The 15,022-nt window shown below is 48.8% G+C and overlaps 1 long non-coding RNA gene and 2 other non-coding genes across 5 annotated transcripts; all 3 read left to right on the top strand.

Moving 5' to 3' along the window:
• Positions 1-229: 229 nt before the first annotated feature.
• LOC115943143 (uncharacterized) lies at positions 230-3,819 on the top strand. Of its 3 annotated transcripts, XR_014149089.1 has the most exons (4): positions 230-419; positions 1,652-1,721; positions 3,166-3,348; positions 3,435-3,819. It is a non-coding gene; the product is annotated as an uncharacterized LOC115943143 (long non-coding RNA). The 3 variants fall into 3 exon arrangements; XR_014149090.1 differs by lacking the exon at positions 1,652-1,721 and having other exon boundaries at positions 234-419; XR_014149088.1 differs by lacking the exon at positions 230-419 and having other exon boundaries at positions 640-1,721.
• On the top strand, positions 908-1,049 carry LOC115943145 (small nucleolar RNA SNORA71). Its single transcript, XR_004077763.2, has one exon. It is a non-coding gene; the product is annotated as a small nucleolar RNA SNORA71 (small nucleolar RNA).
• On the top strand, positions 2,378-2,511 carry LOC115943144 (small nucleolar RNA SNORA71). The gene has a single exon (XR_004077762.1). It is a non-coding gene; the product is annotated as a small nucleolar RNA SNORA71 (small nucleolar RNA).
• Positions 3,820-15,022: the final 11,203 nt, after the last annotated feature.

The following is a 15,022-nucleotide window of genomic DNA, read 5'->3' as shown; positions in this document are numbered from 1 at the left end:
GGGGCGCCCCGGACCCCGCGATTTTCACGCACTCACCCGCCCCCGGCTCCGGGCCTTGAGTCCCCCAGAGCCGTTCATCGGTTGCCTGCGGAGTGACCTGAGGAGCGTGAACCCGTTCTGGCGTCACCTGTCTTTAACGGAGAGTGTGAAAGCCCCGGGGGTGCAGAGCGGTTGTCTGAGCTTTCGGGGAGGGGGGGGCGCTCGCGGGGCCGCAGAGGGGCAGCTTGGCACTAAAGCCCCTTCCCGGTTCTCTTCCGTGCCCAGGCCGTGCGGGCTCTGCGGCTCTCTTGGGAGCAGATGGAGACTGTCCCTTGGACGGCTTTGCGGGCCGTGCCGCAGGCAGCACCCCTGTCTGCCCTGCAGGGCCCTGATCCGCAGCGCCTGATGCCGCCCCTGTGTGCAGGGGTGAGGCCTGCTGGGTAAGTGGTGCTGCGCGTGAGCAGCTCGACCAGGGGGCTCGTTGCCTTCCTGCCACAGCGCGGTGGGGGGGGGTGGGGGGGTCCTGGAGCTCAGGTTCTGAGACCCTTCTTGCAAAGCCCTTGTGCAGAAGGGCGTCTGGCGTGGTAGGTGGGGTGGGTTTGGGGTCAGAGAGGTCTGGGTTCAGATCCGGGTTCAGCCCACCCCTGGCCAGCCGCATAACTTTGGCTCAGTTCCTTCCTTGTCCGGAGCTTCACTTTTAAGTGGGGAAACTGCCAGAGCTCTGGGAGGACAGAGGTCTTGTGTGTGTCCTTTGTTTTTGAGCCCAGGGTGCCTGACACGTAGTAGGTGCTCAGGCTGTATGTGTGGGGTGAATAAACAATGTCGGTGTTTTTGTCCGGAGTTAGTCTTCCCTTTGATGATGGGAGATGGAATCTTTACCTGAAGTGGTGATGATGCTCTGGGTCCTGGGCTTGGCGGGGCAGCTTTCCCCTGCCTGGGAAGATAGCAGGCTGCTAACATGGGGTGCCCGTGTCCAGGTCATTGATAGCGCAGGGAAAGGATTTGCTGAAAGTGTTTCCCATGTTTGGAGGATCCCTTCCTGTCCCTTCCAAACCTGGAGCATTCCCGCACTTCCTCCTTTTTACCACCTTTTTGATGTCTCCTGTCACCTGGTGCCAATGTCGTGCTCATGGGTAGTACAGGCAAAGGATTCAGAGAAGAGTTGTCCTGTAATTGGAGAGTCCACATCCACACCTTCCAGGAGTTTTCCCACATTCCATCTTCTCCGCAGACACGTTGGGCCTCAGGGGCAGTGGTCTGCGCATTAGTGTCCCTGTTGGGCTCTGACTTCCTATCCGTGCTGTTGGGAGCCAGGCTGTGTGTGTTACTTGAGTTTTCCTCGATGTCCAGCGGAGTTGCTGCTGGGCAGCTGTGGCACACTCCCGTAAATCTGGCCTTGGCATCCTTTTCAGCCTATCCCTGGTTAATGATGCATTCATCAGCATTGGCCACCCTGTCATAGACCACGCACTGTCTCCCTCTTTAGAATTAACTACTGTCCTTTTTACAAGGAAATAGTGGGTCTGTGGAGGAAATAGTAACAGCCAGCATTTGTCGAATGCTTACTTTACTCTCTGGCAACTACTGTGCTAGGCCCTTTCCTGATGCCTACCATGCCTTGCTGTGAGCAGGGACAAGTTGGTGCCCATTCTTGGGTTTTGGTCTGTTGCAGATGAGCCCACCATATGCAGAGCCATCATGGGAGTTGTATCAGGAATATTCTAGACCCCAGTGTCCTTGAGGTAAGATTTCTTGTCTTTTCTCTGGAGTGTTGGTTCCTTGCATCTGGTATAGTCAAGTGTGGGTTCCTAGCGGCTTCGTATGAAGGCATAGGGGAGCTGAGAGGTGAGAAGGTAATGTCCGTGAGTCCCCAGCTCTGTCCCCTCAATCCCAGGCAACCTAGATCATATCTGGCCCTTGATATGTCCTCAGTGCCTGCTGCAGAGGAAGGGTCTCTAGAGTCCCACTGGGTAATGAGAGCTCTCTGGGGTGCCTGCCTTCCGTCCTTGGAGTGACGGCAGAAGCATGTTGTAATTGGAAATGAGACCCACACATCAGAGACTCCTGTCCCTGGCTTTGAATCCCCTTGTGCTGCTCTCTCAGTGACCTATTCAGAACCTTATTTTCTTCATTTAAGAAACAGACTTATGATAGAGGTGATTTCTGTGCTGCTTAAGACCGCAGGATTCCTGTCATTTCCAGCCCTACGATTTTCACAGCGTTTTTGCCCAAAGTGTCTTCTCTTTGATTCCCCTTGGCAGGGAGGTTCTATGGGGCTTTTGCAAGAATGGCCACTCCTGAGGTCCTGTGCTTGGCTGGGTGGTTTCCCCAGATTCAGTCTATTCCAAAGGCTAGTAGTGCCTGCATCTCTTCCTAGGTCTCTCTCTGCCCTTCATGCCCCTGCATTCAAAAGCGATCATGGGCTGCCTGTGCTCTGGTCATTGATAATGCAGGGAGAGGAATTGTTGAAAGCGGCTTCCCGTATTTGGAGGGTCCACACCTGTCCCTTCCAAATGCTGACGCTTTCACACACTCCTGCTCCTCTCCAGCTAGTGCTCTCTGGTCTCAGGCATTGAGTGCTGCTGTGTGAGAGTCAATGACGGGACTCTGTAGTTTGGCCTTTCTCAGCTTGGCCTCCTGTTGTGGGAAACCAGGCTATGTTTGTGTCCAAGTTTAGGTACTTTATAGGGTTTAAAGAGCCAGGATGAATTCTGCATAAGGATTCTGTGTGATATGGGTGGTTTATACTGATTGCCATAAGGTTTTCAAAAGAAAGCAGCTTTTTGGATTTGGTGGCCCAAATGTGATGTGATGGGAAATGTGCATTGGGTGGTGGTGGGCAGAGCAGCACGAAGAAGAGTTTGACGCTGGGGTGAGCACAAGCACCTGGGAGACAGAGTGCAGGGATGTAAGGACAATGGAGGGAGGCTGAAATGGTGGCCTTCACTCCCAATTGGGGGGGTGTGCGTATGGGGCTCAGTGGGAGGAGCCTCTGAGCTTTAGCTCTCCAGCCATCTGTCTACCAATTACTATATCTGCTCTTGCCCTGAAAACACCCATTTTTTAAGGCCGTGTTTATTTTGACTCTTCTCTGTGAGCATTGGGATTCATTTTTGAGCTGTGTTTGGGGTGAAAAAAACCTGGCAGCTCATGCCTGATTAATTGGGGCTTTCTCATTGATAACAGCTTGGAGAAAGATGAGATCACGTTGGAACCCAGACACTTGTGACCACCTGCTCTCTGGCATCCTCCTCACTCTAGGAGAGCTGCCTTGGATCTGGAGATTGCTGGAGGAAGCCTGAGGGGATGGAGGCACTGGCCCTCTCAGGATGACCTGGGTCTCAGCTGCCCTGGAGAGAACTCCTCGTGGTGAGTTAATGCCAAGGGGCCAAGTCAGCCTGTGTTCCTGATATGGAAATTCCAGGCTGCTGGCCTCATTGGACTTTCTCCTTTAGATTATGCTGGGATTGATCGTGGACACTAGAGTAGTATGATGAAGAATAATGTTGCCATGTGAAGCATCACCAGACCTTCTTACCCTGTTGCCTCAGCACAGCATGGAACGACTTTTCTCTGTGTAAGCAGGCCCAGTAAGCAAGGAAACCCCTGGGACCCTAGAGGCTTGTGGTCCAGAGCTAGAGACTTCAGCTGGTTCTGCCGCTCCCCCAGCGGTGTCACCGAGCACCATGAACCAGGAAGACCGGTTCCCTTCCACCTGGGTCACGTTGTCCAGCAGCCTCCACGTCTCCCCGCCTACTCCTCCCGTAACTTTTTAGAACCAAGAGTTTCAGTACTGTGCATCGTTGTCCTCTCACCCACCCAATAAATCTTGAAACTGCCCTGCTGCTTGTTTTTGTTGTTTTTCTTCTCTTTTTAAGTCCATACCTCTATGTGCCGTCATGGGGTGGGTCATGAGCAGATCTTCCATATTTTACTCACTGAGATGTTCCGCTTAGCACACTCCCAAGGCTGACCTAGGGATAGGAGTTGGGATGTAGAATTTGGACTAGGGGTTGAACAATCCCAAGTGCTTCTGGGGGGGCTCAGGTTTGGGAGAAAAGGAAAACTTTAGAATTGTTGGCTGAGGGCGCCTGGGTGGCTCAGATGGTTAAGCATCTGCCTTCGGCTCAGGTCATGGTCCCAGGGTCCTGGGATCGAGTCCCACATCGGGCTCCCTGCTCCTTGGGAGCCTGCTTCTCCCTCTGCTTCTCTCTCTCTCTGTCTGTCTCTCATAAATAAATGAATAAAATCTTTAAAAAAAAAAAAAAAAAAAAAGAATTGTTGGCTGAAGGACATCTGGGCCCGGGCTTTGGAAAAGAGTACGACGGTGGGGTGGACACAGAGGCAGAGTCAGGGGCTGAAGTCCTGGAGGAGGCAGGAGTGCCCTGAGTGCTGGGGCCAGGTTTCCCTCGTGGGATTTTGGGAGATGGTTCTGAGCAGGGGCGGGCGTGGCATGGGCGAGGAACACCCGTCCTTTGGAGAGCTCTGGGGCTGGGGTAGGCAAAGGCTAGGTTTCGGAATTTCTGTTGCTGTTGCCACATGGTAGATTTGGTCTCTGGGAGTTCTATTCAATGACAGAATGGCAGTGGTGTGCCCCGCAGAGGGAGAAAGGGAGGCGTTGATTGTCCATTCCTTGCATGGAAATTGAAATCAGCTTGATCAGGGCTGAGGTCAAAACCACGTAGTGAGGCCTACCTTTGTGAGTTCGGCACCTTGATGGCCTCAGTCCCCAGGAGGGATTCTTGGGGCTGAAGCGTCTACTCTGCCCACCAGCTCTGGCAAAGGCCCTTCTTTCCCCCTCACCCCCCTCCTGAACTCCCACCCAACGTCACCCGCTCTCTCATGAAGTTCCCCCACCTACTCCACTCTCTGGGCCAGTGTCACCCAACCATGGCCCTGGTCCTCTCGTGAGAAATGAACGTGTTTTTCCCCAGCTTGGCCCAAGTTCCTTTCCGGTGGAGTTTAACTGTTGGCTGTTGCCTTGCTATTTGTAGATGTCTTCTCTCTCACACTGACCAGCCCCTCGTCTCAGGCAGATTCCATAGCACTGTGTCAGCTTTGGGGAGCCCTGTGCGCTGCATTCCCATCCCCTTTATTCTCTTTATGTTCTCATCATTTTCTTAAACTGCCTCCCCGCCCCGCACCTCAGTCCTGTGGCATCTCTGCTGCCACTTGGTCCATGATGTGTAGGAGGGGGCAGCGACGGAGTGCGGGGAAGAAAGGAGGAGGTGACATTGCCATGGTTGCTGAAACAGCCAAGGGAGGGGCGTCTTGGGGCTATGGAGGCGGATCACTGACCGTGGCTTGGCCCAGCATCACCAAAATGTCCTTCCCAGTAAGCCCAACTGGTCAGGTTGCAAAGGTGTCAGCCATCCGTTGCCCTGTTTCTGCGGCACCCTAGTACAAAGGCGGCCCGGGGAGATCAGGGAGGTCCTCGCCGCAGCAGCCGGCGCACAGTCCGCACTCAGAGCTCAGCTCTCCTCAGTCAACAACTCGTTCACTTTCAAATTGTAAACGATCCTTGCCCCTGGCCCAGCCTCTTGGTCTGCCCTCCCCTGCCCTCTGCCCCCCCGGCCCCATCTGAGCCTCAGCCCTAGCATTGCCATTCCATTCTCCAGGGTACCTGCGGGGCCCTCCTCACTGTCCACGGTCTGCCTCTCCGTCCTCACCCCACCCGCCACCCCCCGGGAGCACCAGAGGCCCCAGCCGTGCTACTACTGAAGGCCCCTGAACGTGCTCTCCCTTTCCTGGCCCACATGATTGGAATGCATCCTCCATGTCCGAGGTTGCCCTGACTCAGCTTGTGTCACTTCTTTCAGGAAGCCTTCCTTGGCTAAACCCCCAGCCAGACTGGATTCCCGGCCCTTCCTTTCCTTCATACCCAGTGTCAATCGTATGCAGCACCGTTCTAGGAATCGGTCAGCAAAAGAGCAAACCCGTCTTCACGGTACTTAACATTTTAGAGGACAGAGACAGACCATAAATAAAGTACTAAAATGTGTAGCATGCTAGAGAAGGGCTAAGGGAAAAAATAATGAAGCAGGGAAACGAGACAGGAAGTGTGGGGCAAGAAGGGGAGTGGCATCTGAAACTGAGCAGATAGGGAAGGCCTCACCTGGCAGGTGTGATTGGAGTCAAGGGAGGGCCTCTCATCTCTGGGCGTTCATGGCAGCCTTGCTGCCTCCATTACAGTGTAGACGGGGTGGTAGGAAGCTTTCCTCTGGGGTACCAGGCCCAGGGAACTGGGGGGACAGGAGGCCGAAGAAGCCACTGCTATACGCTGTGCCTGATTATGAATGGCTGCTATGTGGTGAGGGTGGCGGCCCATTCAAGTTGGGACTGGCCAGTCAGACTAGGCTGTGCATGTCTCGAGGGCGGGCTCCGTCTCTGCCAACTCCGCAGCCCCCTTGCTCACCTCAACCACAGCTCAGTGGATTAGGGAAGCACAGCCACCCAAGGGCAGCCCTACCCGGTGACCTTGGTCTAGGACTAAGAGCAGATTTTCCTCTTGGGGAGTTGTGATTGGTCGCAGGAACAGAAACAGGAAGAGACAGAGGGATTGAATCCCTTTAACCACAGGATCTCAAGGTACGGAGCACTGAGCTCCTGTTGCAGGTGAGGGACCACTTCTAGAACTCTTCTAGGGGGAGGATGATATTTCAATTTCTAAACCACATCTGTGTTCCACATGGCCCGGGGTTCAGTTTTCCCCAAATTTTTGTGAGGCATGGCCAAGTGACCAAAGCTCCTGTCTTCATTTTTTACTAGAGACCTTACATTTACCACCACTGTGTCGTTACTAGAGGGAGCCAAATGAGCCTCTGCCCCTAACAGCCTAAGGGTACAGTGACTGACACATGCCAGGAGCTCAGTCAGCATTCAAGGATGAGGAAGGAGGCCAATGGTGGTCTTGCCAGTGTGCACCAGGAATAGCTCACGGAGGCCTCTCCATCCCCAGGACTACAACTGCCATGTCACCAGGATACCTAACTACACCTGCCCTGCGAAGCAGCCTAGTGAAATCATTTAGAGCCTGTTGAATCCTCACAGTGTCCCTCAATCGCTGTGGGGCCTAGAGCACGTTCTTTTGCCTCCTTGAACCTCAGTTTCTGACTGTAATTCGACCATCAGCACGTACCCCCCACAGTAAGGATGAAATAAGGTGATGCATGTTCAATGCGTAACAGTACCTGCATCATACTGTGCACTCAATAAACGTCAGCCATTTTTATTGGATGAGCACGTCTAGCTTGTTGACGGTTAACATGAAGAACAAATATGTCATGATGACAGACTCATCTGTTAACGTGACACCACAAATACTTTCTTCTTTGCTAATTTGCAGATATCCCAGTAGGACTGGTGTTAATCATCGCCACCGCTGATCAAACTTTGATTAAATGCCACGCACTGTACTAAGTAAGCCCGTAGATATAATTACCTCGTTCAATCTTCACAACAACCCAGTGAGGTAGATTTCATTATCTTCCATTTTATAAATGAGGAAACCAAGGCTCAGAGAAACGAAGGGACCTGTCTTACTTCTAATGAGTGGCTCAGCTGGCTTTCCACTGTCTGGTGTAGTAAGTAGTGAAAAATGTTGCAGGCTGATTTCATAAATAGCATGAGCATATCAGGTTGTCAGATGCTTGTTTGTGCTGGAAAACTAGAAATTAGGGTATGTTACTATTCTGTCCCATCTGCTTCACATTGCCTATTTTCCAGTCTTCTAAAATACTCCCCATCTAAATCAACAGCCTTTAAGACTGAACCTGTGAACCTGACATGTACAAAGACAATAGGCATGTTTCAGCCAACACCAAAATATCAACTGTTGTTGATCTTTACTGTTGTTGCTTTTTTTGTTAGAGACCTTACATTTACCACCACTCTGCTGTTACTGTAGGAGAACAGAGAGCCAGAAGAATGAAGGTTCACTTGTCCATTCAAAAAATACTTATCAGGCACTATGCTAAGAATAGAGATACAGTGATGAAAAAGAAAGTTTCTGCCCTCAAGAGGATCACACACAAGTACTAAGAGAGTAAGTTTTTTTTTTTTTAAGATTTTATTTATTTATTTGAGAGAGAGGACATGAAAGCGGGGAGGGTCAGAGGGAGAAGCAGACTCCCTGCTGAGCAGGGAGCCCGATGCGGGACTCGATTCTGGGACTCCGGGATCATGACCTGAGCCGAAGGCAGTCGCTTAACCAACTGAGCCACCCAGGCGCCCTAAGATAGTAAGTTTTATTAATCCACATGTCTTTGAACAGTCACTGTGTGCTGAGTCTTGCTGTAAGCTGGGCATACAGCTCTGACCAAAGCAGAGGAGGGGTCTCCTGGAGCTTATAGTCTAGAATAGCACTATCCAATAGAAACACAATGCAACGCACAAAGGTAATTTAAAGTTTTCCTAGTAGCCACTTAAATAAAAAGAGGATGAACTACATTTTAATAATATATTTTATTTAAGCCAATACATCAGAAAATATTGTCATTTCAGTATATAACCGACATAAAAAATTACTAATGAGATATCTGGCACTTTTTCCCAAGCTAAGTCTTTGAAATCTGGTGTGTATTTTATGCTCATAGCACATCTGGGTTTATATTAAGCACCTTTTGAATGTTCAGTAGCCACATATGGCTGGCAGTTACCTTACTGGACAGCAAAGATCTAGGCGGTGAGGGGTTCAAGGCTAATTCCATGTAAGAAGAGTGTCCTGAGGCTGCCCTCTCTACCGGAAGGCTGCTGCATTCTGTAGAGTCTTAAAGAAGCTTCTCTTGCATAGGTCCCCCATTCTCCGGTATCCCTCCTGGGGATCCTACATCCTGGCAGAGTAGGGCCGGGTATACAGTAGCTATGCCTGATGGAGTCCCCGCATCATGTTCCAGGACCTTCTGGAAGCCGGACACCAAGTTCTGTAGTGCTTCTCTAGCGCAAGCCCCACCTCCTGGAGTTAACCTTGGTGTGCCCCAAGTTAGTACATTCGGTCAGTCACTACTTGTTTATTGAGCGCCTACTAAGTGTCAGCCTCTGCGGTAAGCAATGGGAACACACACCGGTGAACACAGGCCATTGTAAGCTCACAGTCCTGTCATGATAAATGAGTAACCCACAAATGAAGAAATGTAATAAATGCTCTGGAGGACAAATGAAAGGTGCCGTGGGACTAAATGGGGACACCGGAGATCTTGGGCGGGGGGGTCAGAGAAGGTCTCCCTGAGCAAGTAGAATTACCTGGGCAATGGAGGAGTGGTGCACGTTCGTGAGCATTGTGGGGGACGTAGAGGGAGCTGGAGGGGAGGGCCAGTGTGGAGGGCATGCAGCGCGGAAGGCTGGGGCAGCAGCCTGGAGTGAGTGTGGCAGCCCTGGCTTCGTGCCTCACACACCCAGTTCAACCCAGCTGCGCGACTTGGGTGACACGTTTCACCCTCTCTGGGCCTTGGTTACCTCCCTTAAAGGGATGCGGTGAAGACATATGAAAACACCTGCTAAAGCAGATGCCCCGATTCGTTGTTAAAATATTGACCTCCGTTATTATTTATTATAGGTTCTTCTGCACCATATCAAGAAGATGGCCAAGTTTTGTGTTTGTTTCCTTGTCTTGGGGACATTGGGGTTGAAGCCTCCAAAGTAGTTTTTAGAGAATGGAGACAGACCCTTCCCCTTATTGTTTCCCTTACTTTATTTTTACTACAAGATTTGAACAACACAAGCAACAAACTTGAATTTTAAAAATAAATCTTTTCTAGGGGCACCTGGGTGGCTCAGTTGGTTAAGCGACTGCGTTCGGCTCAGGTCATGATCCTGGAGTCCTGGGATCGAGCCCCGCATTGAGCTCCCTGCTCAGCGGGGAGCCTGCTTCTCCCTCTGACCCTCCCCCCTCTCATGTACTCTCACTCTCTCTCATTCTCACTCTCTCAAATAAATAAATAAATCTTTAAAAATAAATAAATAAATTTTTTCTATCGGAATAATTTTAGATTTACAGAAAAGTTAAAAACCTAGTACAGAGAGTTCCCATATGCCCTTCACCCGGCTTCCCCTAACAAGCACACGGCTATCATGTAGCCACAGTATATTTGTCAACTAAGAAATTAATATTGGCCCATTACCATTACCTGAACTCCAGACTCAGTTTGGATTTCACCAGCTTTCCCTGTAATGTCCATTTACTGTGCCAGGATCCAGTCCAGAATACCACATTACATTTCATCAGGGTGTATCCTCCTCATCTCTTCCAATCTGCAACATCTCAAGTCTTTCCCTGTCTTTTCCAGACCTTGACAGTTTTGGAGAATGTTAGTATTTTGTAGAATGTGCTTGATGTGCGTTTCTTTGCTGGTTTCTCATGACTAGAATGGGGTTATGGGCTTGGGGAAAGGATTATCACAGAGGTGAAGTTCCCTTTCATCACACATCAGGGGCACATGATATCAACATGACTCTTTCCTAGTGATATTAACCTTGATCACTTGGCTAAGGGGTGGCTGCCAAACTTCACTGTAAAGTTACAGTTTCTCCTTTTCCAAAGATTATGGTCTTGGAATATAGGCTTGATTTTAATACATATTTTAGAAAACATGTTTAGAAAACATTGCCCGACGGTGAGAGAGTATATATTTTTCTCAAGCACATTTGGAGCATTTCTAAATATTGACCACATTGTATGTTGCAAAGCAAATCTCACATACCAATGCATCAGTATCATATAGACTACAATATGTGACTACAACATAAAGACATAAAACCAAAACAAACTTCAGAGAATATTCAGACTTAAATTAAATGAAAATACTGTATATCAAAACTTGTGGAATGCAGCTAGAACAGTACACAAGGAGTTTATGCCCTCGAATGCTTTCGTTGGGATTTCCCACCAGTAAGGGAGCATGTGACCCATCACACAGGAGACTTACCTGTATTGACCCCTGTAGACAGGAATTCAGAGGGTTCAGAAATCCCCAGTGTTCAGTCTTTGGCACTCCTTCCTAACCATGAGGGAATCAGAACACCAGCTTTATTCCCTGGCAGCTTTATTAGGGAGGTCATTAAGGGTCAAGATGGGATTCCTTGAACTCCGTTGGAATGGGCTCATCAAGGGCCACTCCTCACCAGAGAAGGATGTGCTAGGAAAATCTATCCTTTTCTTTCCATTTCCTGTAGCATTGGCTCAGCCAAGCATCCCCAGCATCTCTGCTTCTCAACAGTAAACTACGATGTGAATTGCTCCCATGAATTGTCCAGTGCACGACTATATGTGGATGCTGTGCCTAGCCTCAGTGGAAGAGGGATGCGGATGTGCCCTGGGATAAACCCAGCATATGTCTCTCACTGTATGCAAAAAACCAGATTGAGTGTGAAGTCAGAAACCCACATAGAGAGAGAGGCAGAGATGCAGGACAGGAAGTCTGGTGGAATTCCAGTCCCTGGTGTTTGTTGTGTTGGCCCAGTTTGACCCCTGCCCTCCCCCTCATTTGATTTTGTAAGTTATTAAGGTATTCCATGGAGGCTTTGCATGAGGCACTGTGGGCATTTTGCTTACCCAGGCTGACTTTCCCCTGTATGACACTGGACTGCCGAACTAGATTTCCAGCAAACAGGCATCATGTTGAGTTCTCAAAATTAACATGTTGTGATGGCCCTTGCTCACGGCCTTCAGACAACAGTCCATTCTCAGTGGCTTGCCCTTATTTGGTCACAAAATTTATTTTCTGGTCTTAAAAATAAAAGAGTAGGCATACTCCCTCCAAGCAGGAAAGGAGTATATGTAGAATTGGACCTTTTGATGGGAGGGGATGTTCTGGGCACAAGCAGCCACTCAGTGGGGCCCAGGTTGGCAAGCAAGACTGCCTGGAAAATGGTGCTCTCAAGAGTGGAGGAAGTGAGCTCATGGAAACTCGAGGGGCCTACCAGGGGAAGAGGATACTAGCCAAGGCAGCCCTAGTATGTGCAAGACCTTGAGCAAATGTTTTTTGCATGGCTCCTTTCTATATAAGCAATTTGCTTAAAAATATATATCACAAAATTCATGGGCCCATGTGGAATATAGTGATTCATTGATGGGAATTTAGAATAATGGATAAGGGGGAGGCGCTGGGACTGTATTTATTGTCCTATCAGGGCACATGAAAATTCTTGGTAGTATCCAGGCACCATCTCTTCCAGTTCAAGTCCAAGAACCATCCCTTTGTGTTTTTTACTATAAAATGTGCCATTATTGCTTAATTTCATATTTCCCACTGCCAAAAAAGATATACTATTTGGAACCTGTTAGTACTGAAGCAATATAACCTAACTTTGTAGTCTTCTAATACATTTATTTAATGCTTGGTATATTATTACTCATGATGCTGTATCATCCATGAGTGGTGGTCTCGATATACTGGCTTCCAAGGACCCAGAGATTTTTACTGTGACTCACTGATGAGAGCTACAAATACAAATCTTACCCAGAATACGCAGGAAAATGTGAATGATAATTTATTTTCTGGTCATGTTAAATTTACCTTTTGGAGTATTGTTTCATAAACATGGACAACACATCTTCGAATCATGTCTTGAACTCTTCAGGCAATAATCACTGTGTTCCTAAAATGTGATTGCTTTCAATGCTGACCACACTTGCTTTCCACACACCACCACCAGCAGGGAGCACAGGAAAGGGATCTGCGAGAAGAGCAGTCCCATTCATACAAGATACATCCACCTTTGTTCTGTATGGCTTAGGACAATGAGAACACCATGCCATCAGTCCATGATAGGCAAGAAAGTACATCAATGGGAAGAGCACATTGGTATTGCAGAGCAACACTTCAAGTCGTTGGAGAAGATAGGCATAGCAGCTCCTGACAAAAGGGGTGAAGTGATCACCCTGAGGGCCAGCTGAGGAAGGGACTGCAGAGTACATGGAGTAAAGGATCCCTGCTGCTCCCCTCCCCCATCACTCTGGCTGCAGTAGGTCAGAGCAGTATCATGGTCTGAACACAGAGGTGCAGACCAACATTTGGGCCCACATCATGCAACTCAAGCTCAAGCATCTGCAGTGGACTGTTGGTAGCTCAGAGTCCTAAACTCACCCTGGTTTCAATGTGAGTGAGAGTCACCAAAATCAGCATGCCAACACCATTTTGGCAGCCCAATCTCACACAAGCTGGTGAAAGAAACTCTGCTAACAAGAGTGAGTTCCTGGGGCGCCTGGGTGGCTCAGATGGTTAAGTGTCTGCCTTCAGCTCGGGTCATGGTCCCAGGGTCCTGGGATTGAGCCCTGCATCGGGCTTCCTGCTCGGTGGGAAGCCTGCTTCTCCCTCTCCCATTCCCCGTGCTTGTGTTCCCTCTCTTGCTGTGTCTCTCTCTATCAAATAAATAAATAAGATCTTAAAAAAAAAAAAAAAAGGTGAGTTCCTCACTGGGCTGTCCTCCTGGAACCAGAACTGGCCATGAGACTCCAGAATGATTCCATATATGTAAGTCCTGGAGCTCTTCAAGGCATCTGGTCAACCTTACACATAAGTGATTGGAGTGGGGGCGGGTGGTGAGACAGAAGGTTGAAGAGCTCTTCAAAGAGAAGAAATAAAGAATGAGACTCACAGGGGATGGACTTGGTCTGGGAGTGCATCACCCTGCCTGGATGGCACTTCTGGCTCTGGCCAGTCTCAACCACTGGAGTAAGGCTTAGAAAACTTCAAGATAGAAATTTCTAACTAACAGGACCCACGTGGGGCCTGGTCTGGATTGGGGCACCCTACCAAGGTGGCATTGTTGGCCTTGGAGGGGCGCTTGGAAAAGTTTGAGGAATACCAATCCAAAATGCAGCACTCCTTGAGGCACAGGGTCTGGAGCAGGGGACATCTTACCTAGATCTAATGATGGCAGTACCACCAGCCACTGGATACTATTCACTAAGACTTAACAGTAGAGCAGGAAAGTGGGTTAGATGCTAAGCCAATGAATTTTTAATCCACTATCCATCCACCACCCCCACATCTACCCATCCATCCCACAAATGTTTGAGTACCTACACTGTGCCAGTATTGTCTTAAGTTCAAGAGAAATAGAAGTGGGTCTTCCCAACCATTATCTACCCCAAACTAGTTCTGTATATTTTGAAAAAGAAGAAAAAAAACTGGCTACAGATGATATACCTCTCATACATCTGTTAATAACTTTTCTTAATTATGGCTCTTGAAAGTGTTTTAATTACTATGAACGCATACAATTTACCCCAAATCTTAGTGGTTTAAAACACTGAAAATATTTATTTTGCTCATGAATCTGCTCTTTGGTCTGAGCTTAACAGGATTACCTTGTCTCTGTTCTGCTTGGTGTCAGGTACGGTGGCGTGAAACCTGGGGACTGGAATCATCTGAAGGCTTCCTCACTCACATATCTGGACATTTAATGTTGCCAGCTGAGACATTAGCTCAGGCTGTCAGTGGGAATATCTCCACATGGTCTCTTCGTGTGGCCTGGGCTTCCTACCAACATGGTGACTGGGTTCCAAGGATGAGTATTGCAAAAGGGGGTAAGCTAAGTGGAAGCTGTAACCTCTTTATGACCTAGTCCCAGAGGCCACACAGTATTCCTTCTGCCACATTGACCAGAACAGTCATAACCGGACTCAAGGGGAGGGAACATGGATCCCATTTCTCAGTGAGAAGAGTGTTGGTTACATTGTAAGAACTGTGGGATGGGTTTTGTATATCTATCTATCTATCTATCTATCTATCTGGCCAACTTTGGGGAAAAAAAGTCTGCCAGAAAAGGTTAATATAATTCCATTTTTCCTATTTTGAATGCAATGCTTTTTTTTTTTTTTTTAAGATTTTACTTATTTATTTGACAGAGACACAGCAAGAGAGGGAACACAAGTAGGGGGAGTGGGAGAAGGAGAAGCAGGCTTCCTGTGGAGCAGGGAGCCCGATGCGTGGCTTGATCCCAGGACCCTGGGATCATGACCTGAGCCAAAGGCAGATGCTTACCGACTGAGCCACCAAGGCGCCCCAGCAATGCCTTTTAATACACAGTATTTAAGTACACA

Source organism: Leptonychotes weddellii, chromosome 10 (genome assembly GCF_054177405.1).
Source record: "Leptonychotes weddellii isolate Sample4059 chromosome 10, ASM5417740v2, whole genome shotgun sequence".
In the NCBI taxonomy this organism is placed as follows: domain Eukaryota; kingdom Metazoa; phylum Chordata; class Mammalia; order Carnivora; family Phocidae; genus Leptonychotes; species Leptonychotes weddellii.
Note: the sequence above shows the minus strand (reverse complement) of the source record. Positions and strands in the feature narration are given on the sequence as shown.